Raw genomic sequence first — 21,962 nt, forward strand, 5'->3', positions numbered from 1 at the left:
ATATGCCTTTCTATATATTTGTAGGCTTCATATTTGGTTTTACATCACCATAACATCAAGAACATTAATAAACCAGAATGTATTCATTCAACCATCCTATAGTTACTAGATACTTAGGTTGCTACTGCAAATAAGAGAATTTTTTACTGATAGATTCTTTTTTTTTTCCTTTTAAAGATCTGTTTGGGGGGCAGCTAGGTGGTTCAGTGGATAGAGCACCGGCCCTGGAGTCAGGAGGACCCGAGTTCAAATCTGGTCTCAGACACATAGTATATCCTAGCTGTGTGACTCTGGGCAAGTCATTTAGCCCCAATTGCCTCACTAAAAAAAAATGATAAAATAAAGATCTCTTTGGGGATGGAAATGGAATGGCTGGGTCAAAAAGTAGGATCAATTTGCAACTTACTGTATGTTGCCAGATTGTTCTATAAAATGTTTCTATCTGTCTAGAATCCCACTAACAATGTATTAGAAAGTTGGTTTCCCCAAAGGCTTGCCTGCCAACACTGAATTTTATTATTTCAGCTATTTTTTGCCATTATTGTGGGTGTAAGATGGAATTTAAAAGTTTTCTCAATTTGCACTTCTTTTTTATTAGGGAATGTAAACATATTTTAAGTGGTTATTAACAATTCATATTTCTTCCTTCAGTCAATCCATCAATCAATCAGCAAGCATTTATTAAACATTTACTGTGTATAAGACAAAATGCTAAGCATTGGGTATACAAATGCAAACAAAACATAAAACAGTCCCTGTGCTGAGGGAGCTTACATTTTAAAAAATGGTCTTTTTGTCCTTTGACTATAGCTCCATTAAGAAATATATATTAATCATATAGTTATTCACTGCTTACTTACAGATCCTAGATGACAAACTTTTATCTGATATATTTGCTGCAATTTTTTTACCACCTTCTTTTCTTTTGGGGCAGCTAGGTGATGCAGTGGAAAGAGCACCAGGCCTGGAATTAGGAAGAACTGAGTTCAAATCCAGCCTCAGGATTTACTAGATGTGTGACCCTAAGCAAGTCACTTAACTGAGTTTGCCTCAGTTTCCTCATCTATAAAGTGAGATGGAAAAGGAAATGACAAACCACTCCAGTGTCTTTACCAAGAAAACCCTAATTTTGGTCATGAAGCATCAGATATGATTGAACTGAACTTTTCTTTTGGTTTTAGAAGTATTCCTTTTTCTTGTGCAAAAATCTCTTATTAACCATATCATTTTTGACTCAAAAATATTTTCAAGTCCTCTATTGTTGAAAGAAATAAATTATTTTTTCTTCCAGTCTTTTTGCTATATTTGTCACTAAACCAGTTAGGATTTATGCTTTGTTTTATGGCAGTACTCCCAGACTATTAGTTGCCAAAAAAAAAAAAAAAGGTTGTTACTCTTCATTGGTAAATGAAATTTCCTAACTTGGATTTCCCTAGACTATGAAATTATAGATTTGGATCATGGTTTGAATTATGGATCTAAAGCTGTTTTCCCCTATAGAGTAATTTAATTTTCTTAATAATTTTTACTTACCAGTAACTGTTTTGCTCACCTGTATTGATATCCCCTGCATTACTGCATGGGAAGTGCTAAATAAATGCTTTACCTCTCCAACTATGATTCCATTCTCTAATAGTGTTGTTCTGAATAAAAGAAAATTGATTTAACAAACACTAACCACTTATGTACACTGGTTTCTAACTCTAGATTCTGTTCCAAATGATCTCTCTTTCTATTATTTAATTATTTTTAACCAGTACCGGGCAAGTTTTATGGTTATTGCTTTGGAAAACATTTTAATCTCTTGCAATACTTGTTCCCATTCTTGAGGGTTCTTTTTTCATTGTTCTTCTTGAGGTGATTTGAGAAGTGTGAATTATCTCAAATGCTATCTCTCATCTTGAAGGAATTCTCTAGTGGAGCCCCTCAGAGATCAATCATTGTTCCTCTTCTGTTTAAGAGATTCATCAATGTCTGAGATAAAGGTATAGATTGCATGCTTATCAAACTTGCAGATGATTCAAAGGTGAGAGGGATAGCTAACATACTGGACAGTAGAATTGGTTTCCAGAAAAATCAATAGGTATAATAATGGATCAAATCTAATATGATAAAGTTTAATAGGGATAAACTCTAGGAGTCTGCATGCTTAGCCTATCTTTGGCAGTATAATAATTTTCTAATGATACCTTGTTACTTACTAGCAATTTGAAATGGAGGGCACAATAATTCACCTCTCCCCGACCGATTTCATTCAAAAACAAAAGCTCTCAGAAAAGCAGGTTGCAATTAGTCATTTTTAATATTTTTGTTTGTCCTTTGTTTTCAGAGGACCAATGACATCACAGGGTGATGTCTTGACTTGTGGATGAATTGGACTTAAGTGAGGCAGCATTGCAAAAAATTGTCAGGTTCACTCTCTCTTCCAGAGCCATCAAAGTCCTTCGGCAAGAAAAAAGTCAGGACAACTAGAAATGGCCTGTAATGCAGTGGATGACCCTGGTGTCTTTGATGTCTGACCAAGTTCTAAGCACATCACAGTGCCTGCTTCAGCCACCATAATTGTTGTTGGAACAAATTGTTTTCATCTGCCCATTCCACTGTAGGGTGAGGGGTGTCTTCACATGCTTGTTGTAGACTCACCCTAACTAACTGAGGGATTTGAACCTTAATCTGGTTTAGCCCACCTCCCAAGACATTACTGGAGTGTGAACTCTATGCATGCTACAGCTTCCTGGAGACACAAGTGCTAATTAAGTGCTAGGTAGACACCAAAGTTGGGATGAACAGCCTTGAAAAGGGCTTGGCAAACCCTCACAAAAGAGATTCTAGTCATCTCTGAACACCCATATACCTCCATTTTAATAACCTAATTACTGGAAAGTAAGGAGATGCCATCTTCCCATGAGAGGACCCTAGGTCTGAGCTCACAGTGAATTGATTCATACCATGGTAGAACCTGTCCTCTAAAAAAGAGAATCAGAATCTACTCACAGTCTCTGGCTTGTTATATCCTAATTCCACAGGGACCTCTAGGGGTGTGTGTGTGTGTGTGTGTGTGTATAAAATCTCTTAAACAGAGGTTAGGTTTGGTGCATATCTAGCATCATCCCAAAGGGAATTAATAGTTTCTTTTAGAAAGTTACTCAATGTACAAAGTAGATTATATATAGGGTATCTATTTATTTTTCTAGCAAATACAATGCACACATTTTAAAACTCAGAAGACTAAAAAGTATAAATCTAGTCTCAGACACTTACTAACTGTATGACCCTGGACAAGTCACTTAACCTCTGTCTTGGTTTTCTCATCTGTAAAGTAGGGATAATAATAGTACCTATCTCCAAGGGCTGTATGAGGATTAAATGAGATAATGATTGTAAAGTCTTAGCACAATGCCTGGCACATAGTGATATATAAATGTTAGCTATTATTATTATTAAATACATAAATGCTTAAAACATTAAAGAATTAACCATAACTCCCATTGTTCTCTCCTTAAAGGTTGATATTGGGGTGGGGGGTGAGCAGCTAGGCTATGCAGCTATTAAAGAATAGGATTCACATGCTGATAGATCAAGAGATGTCCTCAGGGCCATATACTTAGTATATATCAAAGCTAGAACTTGAATCATTTCTCACTGACTAATTGGGCCAGCATTCTATCTAACACACTATACTGCCTCTTGCCTAGCACATAGAAAGCACTTAATAAATGTTTTGTTGACTGAATGAGTCAATTTTTCCTTTATTAAGCATGGAATTAGACTACTCTTCCAAAGTCTAGGGTATTCAGCTCACTGGGCCAAGCATTTCAGTCCTTATCTGTTGCAAACTAAAATATGGTATGATCACTCTCTCCCAATATGCTAATTTCTATTTCAGCCACTTTTTCTTCCTTATGTGAACTGAAATGGGTACACAATAATATTTGTTCTTGTCAATTCCACCACCTTTCCAAGGATGAAATTGTCAGCAGATGATAATTCTATTCTTTGTGTCGTTTTGTTCTACAGTGATGAGCTAAGCCTATAAAGAACATTATTTCTACTGTATATATGTAAGATGTGGGTACACAAATATACCCATAAATATATCTGACCTGATATAAGCAGTTTAGAAGAGAAATACCTCAATGTCACCTTCAAAATACTGCTAAGTCCTATTAAGGCATTATGCATGCATTGAGTGCTCAGTTAATATTTTAAGATGATAGAGTATAGGGCAATTGAGATGCTTAGAGACTCTGGTATAGTGGAAAGAATATTGAATTTGAAGTTAGGAATTTGAGGTGTAAGTGGTAGCTCTGATACTAGCTATATTACTGTAGGGATGTAACTTTGCCAAATTAAGTTTCAATTTTCTCATTTTTAAATTGAGGATGACAATGCACTACCTCCTCATAGAGTTGTTTGTAAACTTTAAAGCTCTACAGAAATGTATGTTGGTGTTGGTTTGTGATTTAGTATTGCAATTACGTCATATATTACAAGTAATTATAATGTTACTTTTGCATATCATCTGGCATGATATTCCCAGAGTAGTATGTATTAGTACAACCCTGAATCTGTGTGGGGAAAAAAGAAGGTCCCATATTCCAATAATATCAACAACTCTTCTCTTAGAACCCTGGATAATAGGTTTTAATACGCTCAAAAAAGCCTTAAAGATCATTCAATCTAGAAATTTTTACCCTGGGGTCCCCTGATAGATTTCAGAGGGTCTGTGAACTTGAATGAGAAAAGAATATATATTTTCACTAATCTCTAACTAAAATTGAGCATTTCTTTTTCTTATGAATGTAAGCAACAAACCACAGGGAAGTTAGGTGGTGCAGTGGATAGACTGTCAGGCCTGGAGTCAGGAAGACTCATCTTCCCAAGTTCAAATCTGGCCTCAGATACTTACTAGCTATGTGACCCTGGGCAAGTCATTTACCACTATTTGTCTCAATTTCCTCATTCATAAAATGAGCTGGGGAAGGAAATGTTAAAAACCACTCCAGTATCTTTGTCAAGAAAACCCCAAATAGGTTTGTGAAGAATAAGACATAACTGAAAAATGACCGTAGTAATATTAGCAGTGCCTGAAGCCAAAGAAGTGAAATCATTTGACTAAAGTCACATAGATAGTACAGCGCTGGGTGAATTATTTGGGGCAAGTAATTGTTTTGATGGGGCTTCATTTAACTGACAGAAATTGTCATGTATGTATGCTTTTACTAAAAAAAAAAAACTTACTCAATTACTCAAATATCTGAAATTGACCAGATGAAATTGTGTTAAACTGATTTCCTCATTTTTAGTTAGTTCTCTGTAAACTAAATGCTGGATTTCATGCATATATACCATTTCATTCCTCTGCTTCATGGAATTTTGTGAGTTGATTTTGAATAGATATTACTCCATTGTAATATGCAGAAGTTGTAGCTCTTAAAAAGCACACTTCATAAAAAGTAAATAGATATTTTTTTTAAAAGCACACTTCAGTGACTGTTAGAGACGTTGTTGAAGCTGTAGGTGTGCAAAAATCAAGAATTTCAAGGATCATTCAAGCCAACAATACAACAGTATCAGTCTCAGCAAAGCACAAAGGAAAACATGGCAAAAAAGAACATCAAGAAATGATAAATTGTTACCATGAAACAGCTTAATTAATTTTCAGAAAATAGGCAAGCATCTTCAGAGGAATCTGGCATGTGAAGGAATTATTGATGCCTCATACTATGGTGAGGCATTGGTTTCTTGAAATTGGAAGAACATTAAGAAGACTGGTTTAAAAGATAAACGGCTGCTAAATTTTGCTATAAAGAAGAAACATTGCTTATCATTGACAAAGTGATATAAAGGCTGGAGTATTGAAGATAAGATGTAAGGTAATTTTCACTGATGAAACTCACTCTTTCATTCGAGCCTATATCAAAATTATTGTCAAAAAGAAGTCCAGGTGAATCTGTAAGATTTGAACATCTTCATCAGATTGTCAAACCCACAAAAATGTTTTGGGATTTTTCTTTTACTTCTAGGAGAACTTAGGAGTCTTTTCCCTACTGAGAGAATGATGAATGCTGATAAATATATTCACATGCTAATAAGTAGAGTTGTTCAGTAGTCACAGGAATTCCCAAATGAATATAAAATATTGAAACACAATCTTGTATCATGCCACAAATCTTGAAAAGTTAATAATTTTATCCAAGAGATGGAGATAAATAAACTTCAGCCAACAGGGAACTCATTTTATTCAAAACTTATTGAATATCTATGGTTTATAATCAGGGCTAAACTTGGAAAAATGAACAATTTGCCGAAAGTCCATTTATTAGCTAATGTGATAAAAATGTGATATCATGATGTACCATTAAAGAATGTGTTAATATCTTGAGATATTAATGTTAAATTATATAAAACAAATTATTGTAGCAGGTAAACTTATTGCATGTTAAATTTTTTTAGATGTGAAAAATTACAAGAATTACAGACATTCTATTCTATGTCAATAAAATATAATTACTTGGCTTTGTCTTAAATTATTTTGCACACCATGGTAAGTGTCAGAGCTAGGATGTTTCCTAAGATACTTTAATTCAAATATTGACCCTACATACCAACTTGCACAATGACAGGTTGAGGTAGGAAGATAGCAAAACTTAATAGAAAAAGCTCAGTATGAAGAAACATGGTAATGTGATTTTACTCTTACTCTGAGCTGAATTTGAACCTCTCCCTCTGAATGAAACTACTAACCATCTATTTTGAAAAGACTATTTACAAGTGAAGATTTTTAGCTTTGTTTGAATATTTTTATTCAAACTGTGTATCCTGGATATCTATTATAATGACCACATTTCGAACTCACAAACATTTCTTAATGTTTTAAAACATGTTTAAAAAAAATAAAAGTATGTAGCTCATAATCCCTATTACTATGAGAATATTTCCCAAGCTGAACCTCAGATCATAGGAGAAATGTTTTCAAAATATAGCCATAAGAGTCAACTTAACTACCTATACAAAAATTGTGTATAGTTGTAATGGCAAAATTATTTGGTAGAGGAAAGCTATCATCTTCTGGTCAATTCTTTACAGTGTGAATTTTTAGACACAAATCCAAAAACACGTCAAAAATATGCTTTGTCCTAATCATTCTAAAAATAACCCAATAACTTTACTTAAGTATGTTGCAGTCATTATCTAGCGTGAAAGGTATGTTAATGTCATGGACTAGCTGATCAGTAATTGGGTTTAAATTAGAGCATAAGAACTCACTACTTAGTTCACTATAACAGAGTGAAGTGAGATTTCTCTCAGGTACTGCACTGAAACAAATGTCAACCAGCAGCCCTTTTGCTGGGGACTATAGTCATTGTGGGCCATGGATGGTAACCCCAACAGTGATCTTTCATCCTGAGCTCTGGGTTTCCAATTACTGTAGGTATAGCAGACCCTGTAAATATTCAATTGAGAGTGTAGAACTGCACTCAATACTGTTGTCCCAAACATTGAGTGATTTCAGGGGAGAGGTTTTTATACCCTGGGGCTAGAGAGAAAAATACCACATTAATGGGTTTCATTAAGTCAAATTCCCATAAAGTAGAATACTGCTGAACCTGTGATCTTAGTCAGAGGCTTCATCACTGAATGATAAATTGACTTTGTACAGTACACAGGCAGAGAGACAGCATGGCATTCTGAAAAGTACTAGATTGGGATCAGGAGAAACTTAGATTTGAATCCCACCTAAGACACTTATTACCTCCGTATGCCTCAGGTTTTTTTTTTCATTTGTAAAATGCCATTAATAATAGTAATTTCTATTTGTTAGGGTTGTTAAGAAGGTCAAATGAGATAGTACACAGAAAGTGGTTGGCAGACTTTAAAGGGCTGTGTAAATATCAGTTGTGCTTATTGTTATAATATCCAAGAAGGAGGCTAGAGGAAGTTACCTCCTGAGAAAACAAAATTCAAGTAAAGAAGTAAAATTTGAAATGTGACTACCTATCCTTGGCAAAGGTTAGAGTAGATAACAGGTTATTTTTAAATAATATTATTCAGAAATTCCTTAACAGTAAGAAATGTTTGTCATTAGTCATTCTAATAAATAGTGACTCATTAAATAATCTAAGAAATGTAGTTTTTTTAATTTGTTTAATATCTCCTTTTGAGATATTCTAAAGTTGGTTACCAATGTTTACTCTATTGATGCCATGATAACAGTCCCAAAAAGTTATAAGAATTGTGCAATGCCATTATTCAACAAAAATAAAAAAATAACATTTTATTTCCCCAATTGCATGTAAATTTTTTAACACTAAAAAAATTGAGTTCCAAATTCTCTCCCTCTTTCCCTTCTCTCTCCCCTTCCTGAGATGATAAGCAATTAGATATAGGTTAGATGTGTGCAATCATGCAAAACATTATTTCCATATTACTCATGTTGTGAAAGAAAATACAGACCAAAAAAGTGGAAAAAAAATAAAGTCACAAATAGTATGTTTCAATTTGAATTCAGACTCCACCAGTTCCCCCCCCCCCCCGAGGTGCATAGCATTTTTTTATCACGAGTCCTTTGGAATTGTCTTGGATAATTGTATTGCTGAGAATAGTTAAGACATTTACAGTTGACCACCATACAATATTGCTGTTCCTGGATACATTGTTCACCTGGTTCCATTCACTGAGATATCACTATCCTCCTCATCTGAAATCACTTAGATGCCTTTGACCACTTTCTTCCCTGTCACCCGTTTCTCATGAAAATACTCATTTGCCCTTGAGAAGGCAAACCCCTCTACATGCACAAATAATTCTTCTATTCTATTCCATCATCTCCAGCAGATTGCTCCCTCTATCATTCCGCACTCTCCCAATGTCTACTAGCTGCTTCCCTGCTGCCTACGGTAACATTCATGTCAACTACATTCTCACTTTATCCATCCCTGCCATTGTTCAGTCAACCTTCAGTCATTCATGCCTGACTCTATTTGTGACCTTATTTGGGGTTTTCTTGGTAAGGATAGTGGAGTGGTTTGCCATTTCCTTCTCCATTTTATTTTATGGATGAGGAAATAGAGGCAAACAGGATTAAGTGACTTGCCCAGTGTCACACAGCTAGTAAATTTGGACTCATCAAGATGAGTCTTTCTGAATACAAGACCAGTGCTCTATCCACTGTGCCACCTAGCTGCCCTTCCATCCCTGCTAGCTATTGTCTTATATCTCTTCTCCCTTTTATGGCTAAACTACGTGAGAAGGCTGTCTATAATTGATGCCTCCCCTTCCTTTCTTCTCTTTTTTTTAGACTCTCTGCACTCTGACTTCCAATTTCATTATTCAATTGAAAGTGTTCTCTCCTAAGTTACCACTGATCTCTTAATCATCAAACTAATGGCCTTTTCTTAATCCTTGTCTTTCTTGACCTCTCTATAACCTTTCATGTTGCTTTTCTTCCTTACAATTTTCTTCCTTACGATTTTCTTCTCTCTACTTTTTCATGACACTTCACTCTCCTGGTTTTCTTCCTACCTGTCTTCCTCTACCTCCTTTGCTGGATCTTCATCCAGTTCATAGTCATTATCAGTAGATGTCCCTCAACACTCTGTCCTGGACCTTCTTCTCCATTTATCATATTTTTTCTTGGTGATCTCTTCAACTCTTATGGATTCTACTATGATCTCTATGAAGACAAATCTCAGATGTATTTGTCCAGCCCTGTCTCCTCTCTTCACCTCCAGTCACATCTCTAACAGCCTATTAGATAACCCCAACTGTAGGTCTAGTTGACACTTTAAACTCAACATGGTCAAAATTGAAATCATTATGTTTTTCCCCAAACCCTCCAGTGTTCTTAACATCTCTATTACCACTGAGGTCCTACCATCATCCCTGTCACCCAGGGTCACAACCTAGGTGTCATCTTCAATTTCTCATTGTCTTTCACCTTCCCCAACTGCCCCACCACCAGCCTGTTAATTTCACCTTCCTAATATCTTTCACATATGTCCACTTCTTTCCTCCAACACTGCCACTACCCTGGTACAGGTTTTTATCACATTACACTTGGACTATTGCAATAGCCTTCTGAATTTTCTCCATGCCTCAAGGCTCTTTCTCTCCTCCACTCACCTGTCAAATTGATCTTCCTCAAATGCAAATCTGACCATGTCACTCCCTCTGCCCGTTCAAGCAATTCCTGTGGCTCCCTATTGAGTCCAGAATTAAAAAGGAAATTCTGTCTTTTAAAGCCCTTCATGATATAATCCCTTCCTACTTTTCTAATCTCCTTACACTCTATATCGCCCCCAACCCCCCCCAAAAATAAAACCACTTAGAACAAGTGACATTGGCTTCATTAGTGTTCTTGGCATGCAACATTCCATCTCCAAACTCCACGTGTTTTCTTTTCTTTCTTTCTTTTTTTTTTGGCTAGGCAATGGGGTTAAGTGACTTGCCCAGGGTCACACAGCTAGTAGGCGTTATGTGTCTGAGGCCAGATTTGACCTCAGGTCCTCCTGAATCCAGGGCCGGATCTAATGTGCCACGTAGCTGCCCCTGAGCTCCAAGTGTTTTCACTGGCTACTCTTCTCTCCTTAGAACTCCTTGTTTCAGTTTTCCTGGCTTCCTGTGAGTCTTAACAAAGGACCCATCTACTACAAAAACATTCCCATTCCCCATTTCTCCTTAATCTCAGTATCTTCTTGCTAAGATTTTTCTCCAACTTGCTCTGCATATATTCTGGTTGAACATAGTTGTCTGCAGGTTGTCAATACTTCCTGCCCGCGCCCCATGTTGGATTGTGAGGTTTTTGAGAATGAGTGTCTTTTGTTTTTCTATTCTTTGTATCCTTAGCACTTAATACTGTTCCAGGCATGTATTAAGCACTTAAAAAATGCTAGTTGATTTAAGGCTGAAAAGGTAGGGTAGGGCCAGGTTCCAAAACTTAATGTGAGAGGATTGTGTATTTATTCAATGACAGAGGATTATGTATTAAAAATAATAGAGGGTCATTGAAATTTATTGAGCTCAGATTTGTATTTTGAAAAAAAATTGCTTTGGTTCTTATGTGGAGGATAGATTGGAGAGGAGAGAGACTTAACACAAGGTGACCAATTCAAATGCTATTACCATATTCCAGGCAAGAGATGACAAAGGCTTGAACTAGGATGATGGCTGTATGAAGAGAAGAAGTTGGAAGTGAGAGATATTTCAGAGATAGAAATGACAAAATCTGCCAACTCATTGGGTATGAGGGAGAGTTGAGGGGTCAAGAATGACTCTATGGTTACAAACCTTGGTGATTGGAACAATGGAAGTAGCCTTGAGAGTACTAGGGTAGTAAGAAAAAGGTATGGGATTGGGCTTGGGGTGGGGGAGATAATGAGATCTGTTTTGGACAAGTTGACTTTGAGTTTCCTATAAAATTTCCAGTTCTAAAAATCTAGTAGACACTTATTAACACAAGACTAGAGCTCAGGAGAGAGATTAGGGCTGGATATGTTGATCTGGGAGTCATCAGAACAGAAATGATAATTAAACTCATTGGCTTTGGTGACATCACCAACTAAGAGGGGAAAGAGGGGGGAGGGAGTAGGACAGAGGAGAGAGAAAGCGAGAGAATGAGAATGAATAGAATAGGGACTTTAAGTTCATCTTTAGGGTCTCTTCTAGCTCTAAATCCTATGATTCTTTTCTATATATGTTGTGATAAATTGTTTTCTCCTGATTAAAAATAAATAAGAGGGTTTTTTTTTAATTTTCACCTTTTACTCTTCTTCACCAATACCAAAAACAGTATAATGAATTTTAAATAGGAACAGAACTATAGAATGTTAGAGCTGGAAGGCTGTAGCAATAATTTATTCCAAGTTCTTCATTTTACAAATCCTTGTCTATTTTAATTCATGCAATTTTAATTTAGCCAGTCTGTGTAGTGATTTCCGTCATGGTGTAGTGTAAAAGGCATTTGATTTGACAAAGAATTTGAGTTCCAATCCTAGATTATTCACTGCCCGTGAGACCTTGGACAAGTCACTTAAGAAGTCTAGGTTTCCTTATTAATAATTTTTTAAAAATCAAAAGCTTGGACAAGGTAAACCTTAAGATGTTTTCTAATTCTAGATCCTATAATCTTACTACTTTGTTATTCCTTCACTCAAAAACTTTCATTGCTTTACCCACAGATTAGGCCAAATTCCTCAGATAGTCATTTAAGTCATTCAATTATACTAACCTAATTTATCATTCCAGACTTGTCTCTGTTTCCATCTTTCATATTCCCTCTGCTTTGGCCAAAACAAATGACCTCCCTGAAAATATGCACTGCTTTTGTATCTCCTTTCATTTGCTCCTACTCTCCAAACTGCCTGACCACCCTCTTTCTTAACTTATTGTTATTGCTGTTAAGTCATTTTTCAGTCATGTCCAACTCCCTGCAACCCCATTTGAGGTTTTCTTGGCAAAGATACTGGAGTGATTTGCCATTTCTTTCTCCAGATCATTTTACAGATGAGGAAACTGAGGCAAACAGGGTTAAGTGATTATACACAGTTACATAGCTAATAAGTGTGAAGCCAGATGTAAACTAAGGAAGATAAGTCTTCCTGACTCCAGGCCCAGCACCATATCCACTGTGCACCTTAACTGCATCTCTAAAATCTTGATTATTGTTAAATCGGTGAGCATGGCACAGTGCATGTAGTGTTGGATTTGGATTCAAGAAGATCTAGGTTCAGTTCAAATCATATTCAAGGCATCTATTAGTTATATCACTGTGGGCAAGTCATTTAACATCTCTTAGCAGGGCAGCTAGGTGGCACAGTGGATAGAGCATTGGCCCTGCATTCAGGAGGACCTGAGTTCAAATCCGGCCTCAGACACATAACACTTACTAGCCGTGTGATCTTGGGCAAGTCACTTAACCCCATTGCCTAACCAAAACAAAACAAAACATCTCTTAGCCTGAATTTCTTTACCTATTAAATAGGCCTAACAAGAGTATGTACCTCAAACGGCTTTTGTGAGAACATATGTAAAACTTTTGCAAATCTTAAAGCTATAAATAAAACCTGCAAATGTTTGCTATTATCATTAAGGCCTAACTCAAATGGTATATTCCTCATAAAGTCTATTCTTATGCCACACTTCAAAGCATCCCATTCTTTCTCAACAGCTGGATGTCCATTTTTCTGCAAATTTGGTTCCAAGCCCATGGGACAATTTTTGGAACCACCGAATTGGACAGGGTCTTAAAGGACATGGCCATTGAATGATCTCTCCCTCCTCAGAGTTTCATACACAGATAATCATATAGAAGCTTAGTGTCAGAAGGAATTACTAAGTCTCTAGCCCAACCTTGATGAGAATAAGAATTCATTTTCCATATTACCTGAGAAACAATCATTTAGTCTTTGCTTGGAGACTTCTAGCAATTGGTTTTTCTTATTGCCCCCAAAGCCACCTATTCCACTTTTGTGTTAGGAAGTTTTCCTTTACTTCAAGCCTAAAATGGACTCATAAATATTACCATTTTCATAACTTTGTTTTTACTTCTCTTAGTTTACTTATATTCTACCTTATATTATATATGCACCTTTGTTTTTACCTCTATAGCAGTAGATTTTAAGGATATTTTATATTCCCTACATTGCCCAGCCCAGTGCCTTGAAACTCATAGCTACCCAAGAAACACTTGTTTAGTGCTGAAACAGTACTGTGTTAAATCAAAATGAGTTATTTTCCAGTATTAGTGACACCTCTTAAAGCCTTATGGGTTTAAAATTGCCTCAGTTTCCTCAACCATATAATGAGGACAATACTAAAATCTACTTCACAATATGATTGTGAGGATCAAGTGAAATGTGTATAAAGTTTTTAGCATAGCTCCTAGTACGCAGTAGGTACTTAACAAATGCATGTTCCCTTCATCTTAAAGGTCAACAATACCAACCAAACTTTTTATTTTGTCTATTAACAAACTGAAGCTCAAATGTGCCCAACTCAATAAATGGCAGAGCTGGGCTTCAAACCCAAGTCCTCTGGCTCCCAAATCCATGCCCTTTCCTCTGACTTTGGACCTCCTGAAAAATACTGTTCCTGTAAGTCTGTAACATCAACAATCCGTGATATTGCTGAGTCAGCAATTCCTTCCAGTCAAGCAGGTCATAATCCCTAAGTATAATTGAGTGGATAAGCCCTAGAGAGCTGCCTGAGACCTAGAAAGGTTAAGTGACCTACCAGGGTCACATAGTACCAAATGCCAGATGTGGGATTTTTATCCAAGTTTTTCTTATTCCCAGCTCAGGAGCATAACCACTTTGCACATTGCCTAAATGCCTGACAAGTAGATATGATACATTAAAGATTTTTCAAATGATTATATTCATGTCCTATACACGTTCATTTCTTTAGCAATCATTAATCAGCAAAAGTTCATTGGAATGTGAGAAGCACCTTCCCCTCACCTTCTCTCTGGGAATCATAGAGATTGCTGATGGTCTTCACAAGATGCCACATTCAGAGAATCTTTTTTTTTTCTTTCTAGAAATACATGTTGCTATTACTTTGGCAATGCCAAGAAGACGAGCACATTAGGCAGAGTGAATCATGAGTTGTTCCCAGTACTGCGCTGCTCCAGCAGTTGATTTCCATAAAGATTACAAGATGTCTCTGTGATGTGTCTAAATTTTACATAAGGCAAAGAACCAGAGCAGTTTCATTTTCTGAACGAGGTATTGAAGGTGGCTAACATGGAAGAGAAACAGTGTTTGCTGGTGATGAAATGCATGGCTATGAGCAGAACGGAATGAGATCACAATTTAGACACATTCAATTATCTATTTTCTACAGCAATAAGCAGGAGAACATTCTTTTTCACCTTAAGAAAAAATCCTTGCCACTCTCTTTCAATAGCTTGCTAACCTCTAAAGGCCCATTATCAGTTTTGTGTGATATGAGCACTGGGAAATCTCAGAGCGAGCAGCAGTAGAGCAGCTCAATTAAGTTCCTCTCAATGATGAAACCATGCAGTGCAAATTAATTTAGCCTAAATTTATTTTTTTCTATGAAACTTCTTTTCCAAGTTGATTTTTTCTTTGTACTGAGCTTCAGGGAGACAAAGTCTTTTTATCTATTATTCTGTGTATGTTTATATAATGTAGCTAAACCATAGAGTATTATAACTGAAAGGGACCTTAGAAATCAGCTGATCTTTCACCTTTTCTCCAGATTTTACAAATTGGGATAATAAGGCCTAGAGAAGTGACTTACCCAAAGTCATCTACTACATCCCAGGCTTTCACTAGTTGCCTTTTGTCTTGCCATGGACTTTGATGACTAGCAGAAAGAATGAGGCTGATGACTTTCTGCAACTTTTTGCCATATATACATCAAGATATTACCCATGATGTCATTGGTACTCTTCAAAAATGAAGGACATGATCAACAACAATAGTGAGTTATTTAGAAAGATGAAGTTATTTATTTGTCCAATGTTGAAAAGCTGACATGTCTACCGAGCTGAGATACAAATTAAGGTCTCTAAACTTCCCTTTCTATACTATTTTAACTGCCCCAGGGTGCTTCTTCCAGAAAAAGTATCAGAAAAGAAAATCACAATTAGATAATTAGTGAATTCCTTTCCTTATTTCAGTACCAATGTCTAAGGAAGGATCTGTCAAAATGGGATTTTGCTGCTTCCTCAAAGGCATTATTATATGAAAAAGTTAAATTATATTGGTTCTTCAGAGTGAAATATGACTTGGAAAATGAAAACATTTGTGATGTTTTAATACAATTTACATGGTGTAGAGCTGGTAAATATTAAAAATCATCTAGTTCAAACCCTGCATTTTGAAGAGGAGAAAGCTAAGGCTTAGGGAAATTAAGCAACTTGATCAATGATATACTGAGTTGTGATGTGAATATTGATCTTTGGACACCAAATCCAACATTCTTTCACCTACACCATAATTCACTTATTAAGGACTATTAATGTCCTGAAGTCAACGCACATCTTTTTTTAGGTAAATGGAGCAAAAGTTAGTTTAGCTTTTAGAAATATGCACAAAAGTTGGTTTGTTACTTGACTAAATTCTTTACTGAGAAATTTTAATTTTCCTAATTAAAAAAATTTCTAAATTATTACCTTTTGGAATATTGTCTTTTAAAAAGAGAAGGCTTATATGCAACCACATTTGTGTAGGACAGGACAGGAATGTGATGGATCAGGAAAATAGTGACATTGTCCCCAGGGTTGTTTGGATCCTGTAACTTTTCTCTTGTCCATTTACAGAAACTGGAGAATCCAAACCCCAAAAACTCTTGACACTTTGCTGGGAGGGAAATTTATGAATCAGATTATGACTGGGAATGGTTTGTCATTAAAAGTGAAATAGAGAGGGGGGCAGTTCCAGGGCCAAGTCTACGTGGCAGAGTAGAGGAACTAAGTACTTCCAAAGAATTTTAAAATAATGCCTCAAATCATATCTAGAGTAGCAGAGCTAACAAAAAGTCAGACATTTTTTTCCAGGTAAAGACAATGTAGGAGTAAATAACAAGAGGTCTATGACAGTCAGGTGGAGGCCAGCCTTGAGACCACTTGACAGCAACACCAGCTATGGGATGGGGAGGCGGGGCCAACAGTAGTAGTAGCTTTAGGAGACTTCTGTGCAGAAACAATAAAGTGATTGGGTGACTAGACAGAAAGGGATTACAGGGGACCTATTTTTTTTTCTAGCACTTGGTATAGGACCAGTCCATATTTGGCAACTCCATAGCCTATATGTATTTCTAGTCCACAGAGGATAGAGAAGAACACTTGTATTCACAAGAGATCAGGAGCCCTTCCTGGGTAAGCAGTAACCAACTTCTCCCAAGATCACACCACCTTGGAAACTTCTAACCCCAGAACTAGTTCTGAAAATAGCAGTATGATAGTCTGAAGCTTGGGACAATGCCCTTCCCACCCCCAACACAGGGATAGTTTTCAACTTTAAAATAAAGTGCAAAGTCAAGAAATTGGCTACAAAAATGATAAAACAAAAAAATAGAGTCTACATACTATGGTGACAGAAAAGATCAAGACACAAATTCAGAAGAAGAAAACAATGTCAAAACAGCTATAAGCGAAGCTTCAAAGAAAAAATGTGAATTGCATAGAAGCCCAACAAGAATTCTCAGGAGAATTCAAAAAGATTATAAAAATCAAATAAGAATGGTAGCAGAAAAATTGGGAGGGGGGAGAAAGAATGAAAGCATTCAAAAAAATTATGAAAAGACAATTGGCAGCTTGGAAAAAGAGTCACAAAAAACACTAAAGAAAATAACACCTTAAAATAGAATTGGCCAAATAGTAAAAGGAGTACAAAATCCACTGATTAAAAAAAAAACTACTTAAAAATTAGAGTTGGGCATTTGGAAGCCAATGACTCCATAAGACATCAAGAAACAAAAAAAAAATCAAAAGAATCAAAAAATAGAAGATAAAGTGAAATTTCTCATTGGAAAAACAACTAACATAGAAAATAGATTAGAAGGGGTTATTTAAGATATATTGGGCTACCTGAAAGTTATGATCAAATTAAGAGCCTAGATGTCACATTTCAAGAAATTATCAAGGAAGACTGCCTCAAATCCTAGAAGCAGAGAGTAAAATAGAAATTGAAAGAATCCACTGATTACCTTCTGAAAAAAAAATCTCAAAATGAAAACACTCAGTAATATTACAGACAAATTCCAGAGCTCCCAGATCTAAAGAAAAATAATTCAAATATCTAGAAATAAACCATTCAAATAATGGTTAAAGCCACAGTTTAGGTCACACAAGATTTATTAGCTACTATTTTAAAAGAATGGAGGGCTTGGAATGTGATATTCTGGAAAGCAAAGGAACTAGGATTGCAACCAAGAATCACCTACTCAGCAAAACTGAATATAATTCTTCAAAGAAAAAATGGATATTTAATGTAATAGAGGACTTTCAGGCATTCTTGATGAAAATACAAGAGGTAAATAAAAATTTTGATGTTCAAATACAAGACTTAAGAGAAGCATGAAGAGGTAAATATAAAAGAGAAATCACAAGGGACTCAATACATTCTTATGTGAGAAGATTATATATTTAACTCCTAAGAACTTTATCACTATTAGGGCAGTTAGAAGGACTCTACATAGAGAGAGGACATTAAAGTGAGAAGATTATGTTGTGATGATTTCAAAAATAAAATGGATGGGTGAGAAAAGGGCATGCACTAGGAGAAGGGGAAAGGGAGAGGGAGAATGGGAGAAATTATCTTACATAAAAGAGATGTGCCTTCTTAAAGGAAAACTTTTATAGTGGAGGGCAAAAAGATGAGATGTGACTGGAATTCAATGCTTGAATCTTACAACTGAATTGATTCAAAGAGAGAAGAATATGTATGTTATCCACACACATACACACATACACACACACACACACACACACAATTTGATATTGAAATCTATGTTATGCAACAGGGAACTAGGATGGGAAGAGGATAAGAGAAAGGAATGGGAATAAAAGGGAGGGCAGATTAAGAAACAGTGGTCAAGAGGTGCAACTAGGAAAAAAGAGAGAGGGAAGAATAAACAGAGGAAAATAGGATAGAGGGAAATGCAGAAATAATGATTATAATTCATGAGATGTATTCACTCACAAAATGGAAGTAGAAAGCAGAATGGATTGGAAATCAGAGCCCAACAATATATTGTTTAATAGAAACACACTTGAAATGGAGTAACACAGGAGTGAAAATAAGGGACTGGAGCAGAATAGATGAATATTTACAAAAATATAAATTGCCCAAATTAACAGAAGAGGAAATAGAATAGTTTAATAACCTTATCTTAGAGAAATTAATTGAACATATCATAAATGAGCCCCCTAAGAAAAAATCCCCAGGACCAGATGGATTTACAAATGAATTCCACAAAACATTTAAGGAACAAGTAATCTCAATACTATAAAAACTATTTGAAAAAAACACATAAAAAAGGAGTTCTATCAAATTCCTTTTATGACACAAATGTGGTTTTGATTTCTAAACAAGGAAGAGCTAAAACAGAGAAAAGAAAAAAACTACAGGCAATTTCCCTAATAAATACTGATGTAATTTTTTTAATACTAGCAAAGATATAAAAGTGTTATGTCACAAATATGCATTATGATCAAGTGGAATTTATACCAGGAATGCAGGGCTGGTTCAAGATTAAAAAAAACCTATAGGCATAATTGACCATATTAATAAAAAAAACAACAAAAATCACATGATTATATCAATAAATGTATAAAAAGCTTTTGAAAAATACAATACCCATTCCTATTAAAAACAATAAAAAGCATAGGAATAAATGAAACTTTCTTTAAAATATTAAGTATCATAAAAATCAAGAACAAGCATGTAATGAAGTAATGGAGATAAACTTGAAGCATTTCCAATAAGATCGGAAGTGAAAAAAGGATGTCTGTTATCATCACAATGATTCAATATTGTATTAGAAATGTTAGCTATAGCAATAAGAACAGAAAAATTGAAGGAATAAAAATATGCAATGAGGAAACAAAACTATCTCTGTAGATTATAGGATGGTACACTTAGAGAACTCTAGACTAACAACCAAAAAAAACCTAACAGATAATAAGCCACTTTAGCAAATTTTCAGGATATAAAATAAACTCACATATCATCAGCATTTCTGTATACTACCACCAAAACCCAGTGGGAAGAGGTGGAAAGAGAAATTCCATTTAAAATAACTTCAGACAATATAAAATATTTGGGAATTTACCTGCCAAGACAAACTTAGGGACTATATTAACACAATTACAACTTTTTTCATACAAATACAGATGTAAAAAAATCAGAGAAAAATTAATTGTTCATGTATAGGTTGAGCCAATAAAATAAAAAAATATAATTCTACTTAAATTAAATGTCCTATTAAGTGTTGTACTAATCAAACTACCAAAGAATTATTCTATAGAACTAGAAAAATAATGACAAAATCATCTGGAAAAACAAAATTTCATGAATACCAATGGAAAAAAATGTGAGGGAAGGTGAACTAGCAATACCAGATTTCAAACTATATTAGAAAGTGGTAATCAACAACATAATCTGGTGTTGGCTAAGAAATAAGAATCTGTAGATTAGTGGAATAGATTAGCTAAACAATTTTAGTTGTTGTTCAGTTGTTTTTCAGCCATATCTGATGCTCTGGGACCTTATTTAGGTTTCTCTTTGCAAAGATAATGGCGTGGTTTGCCATTTCCTTCTCCAGCTCATTTGACAGATGAGGAAACTGAGACAAATGGGGTTAAGTGGCTTGCCCAAATCTGAGGTCAGATTTGAACTCAGGAAAATGAGCCTTCCTAACTCCAGGCCCAGCACTCTATTCATTGCACCATCTATCTGCCCCAGTTACACAATACACAGTAGTAAATGATCATAGAATGCTAGTGTTTGATAAACCTAAAAATCCAAGCTTTAATGCAACAACTCACCATCTGACAAAAAAATTGCTGAGAAAACTAGAAAGCAGTTTGGTTGAAACTAGGAAGAGACCAATATCTTACATAGTAGATTAAAATAAAGTCTAAATGGATGAATTGTTTAGACATAGAGTAATAATATAAATAAATTAGGGGTGCATAGAAAAATTTACCTTTCAAATACATGGATAAGAGAAGAGTTTATGACCAAACAAGAGATAGAAAGGATCGCGGGAAGTAAAATGGATAATTTTGATAACATGAACTTAAATTGTTTTTGCACAAACAAAATCAATGTAGCTGAAATTACAAGGAAAGCAGGAAACTAGGGGAAAAATTTATAGCATGTTTCTCTGATAATAGTCTTATTTCTCAAATATATAGGTAACCAAGCCAAATTTATAAAAATATAAGTCATTCCCAATCAATAAATGGTTAAAATATGAACAGACAGTTTTCAAAAGAAGAAATCAGAGCTATTAATAGTCACATTAAAAAATGCTCTAAATCACTATTGATTAGAGAAATGCACATCAAAACAACTCTGACATACCACTTCACACCTATCAGATTGGTTAACATGACAGAAAAGGAAAATGATTGATACTGGAATGGATGGGGAAAACTAGATACATTAATGCACTGTTTCTGGAGTTGTAAATTGGTCCCACCATTCTGGAGATCAATTAGGAACTATGCCCAAAGGACTATAAAACTGTCCATATCTTTTGACATAGTAACACCACTACTAGGTCTCTATACCAAAGAGATCAAAGAAAAAAGGAAAGGATCTATTTGTATAAAACTATTTCTAACAGCTCTTTTTGTGGTGGCAAAGAACTAAAAATTGAGGGAATGCCTGCCAGTTGGGGAGTGGATGAATAAATTGTGGCATATGATTGTGATGGAATACTACTGTGTTGTAAGAAATGATAAGCAGGACAGTTTCAGAAAAACCTATGAAGTATTATATGAACTTATTCGAAGTGAAGTGAACAGAACCAGGACAACATTGTATACAATATCAATTTTGTGATGATGATCAGCTGTGGGAAATTTTAATAGTACCCAATCAGGTTAAAAGAATAAAAGTCAATCAGCCCATTGATTTTTATTGGCCCACAACACTGCAGAACATCCAGAAATTCCTTTATTTATTTAAGGCTTAGGATGATGCATGACAATAGCACTCCTCCAGTTTAACATTGAATTTTTATTTATCTGAAATCTTTTATGTACAATTTACTTCCATATCCTGAGCCCTGGGATTCAGGGCTGTATGTTGATTTGAATAGCTTATTTATGAGAAAGGAATTTTGAATAGCTCATTTATGAGAATGGAAATTTTACTAATCTAAATGTTTACTGTAACAGTTTACTTTTTTTAACTGGAGTAAAGTTATTATTGATGGTGTTGTAACTGTTATTATGTGACATTTCATGATAAGGGCTTGGT

At 35.3% G+C, this 21,962-nt stretch overlaps 1 pseudogene; it reads right to left on the reverse strand.

Annotated features, from left to right (window-relative positions):
• The window catches only part of LOC114023781, a 44,124-nt pseudogene that overhangs the window by 1,504 nt on the left and 20,658 nt on the right, over window positions 1-21,962 (reverse strand).

This window comes from Vombatus ursinus, unplaced genomic scaffold, assembly GCF_900497805.2.
Source record: "Vombatus ursinus unplaced genomic scaffold, bare-nosed wombat genome assembly UNPS02014818.1, whole genome shotgun sequence".
Taxonomy (NCBI): domain Eukaryota; kingdom Metazoa; phylum Chordata; class Mammalia; order Diprotodontia; family Vombatidae; genus Vombatus; species Vombatus ursinus.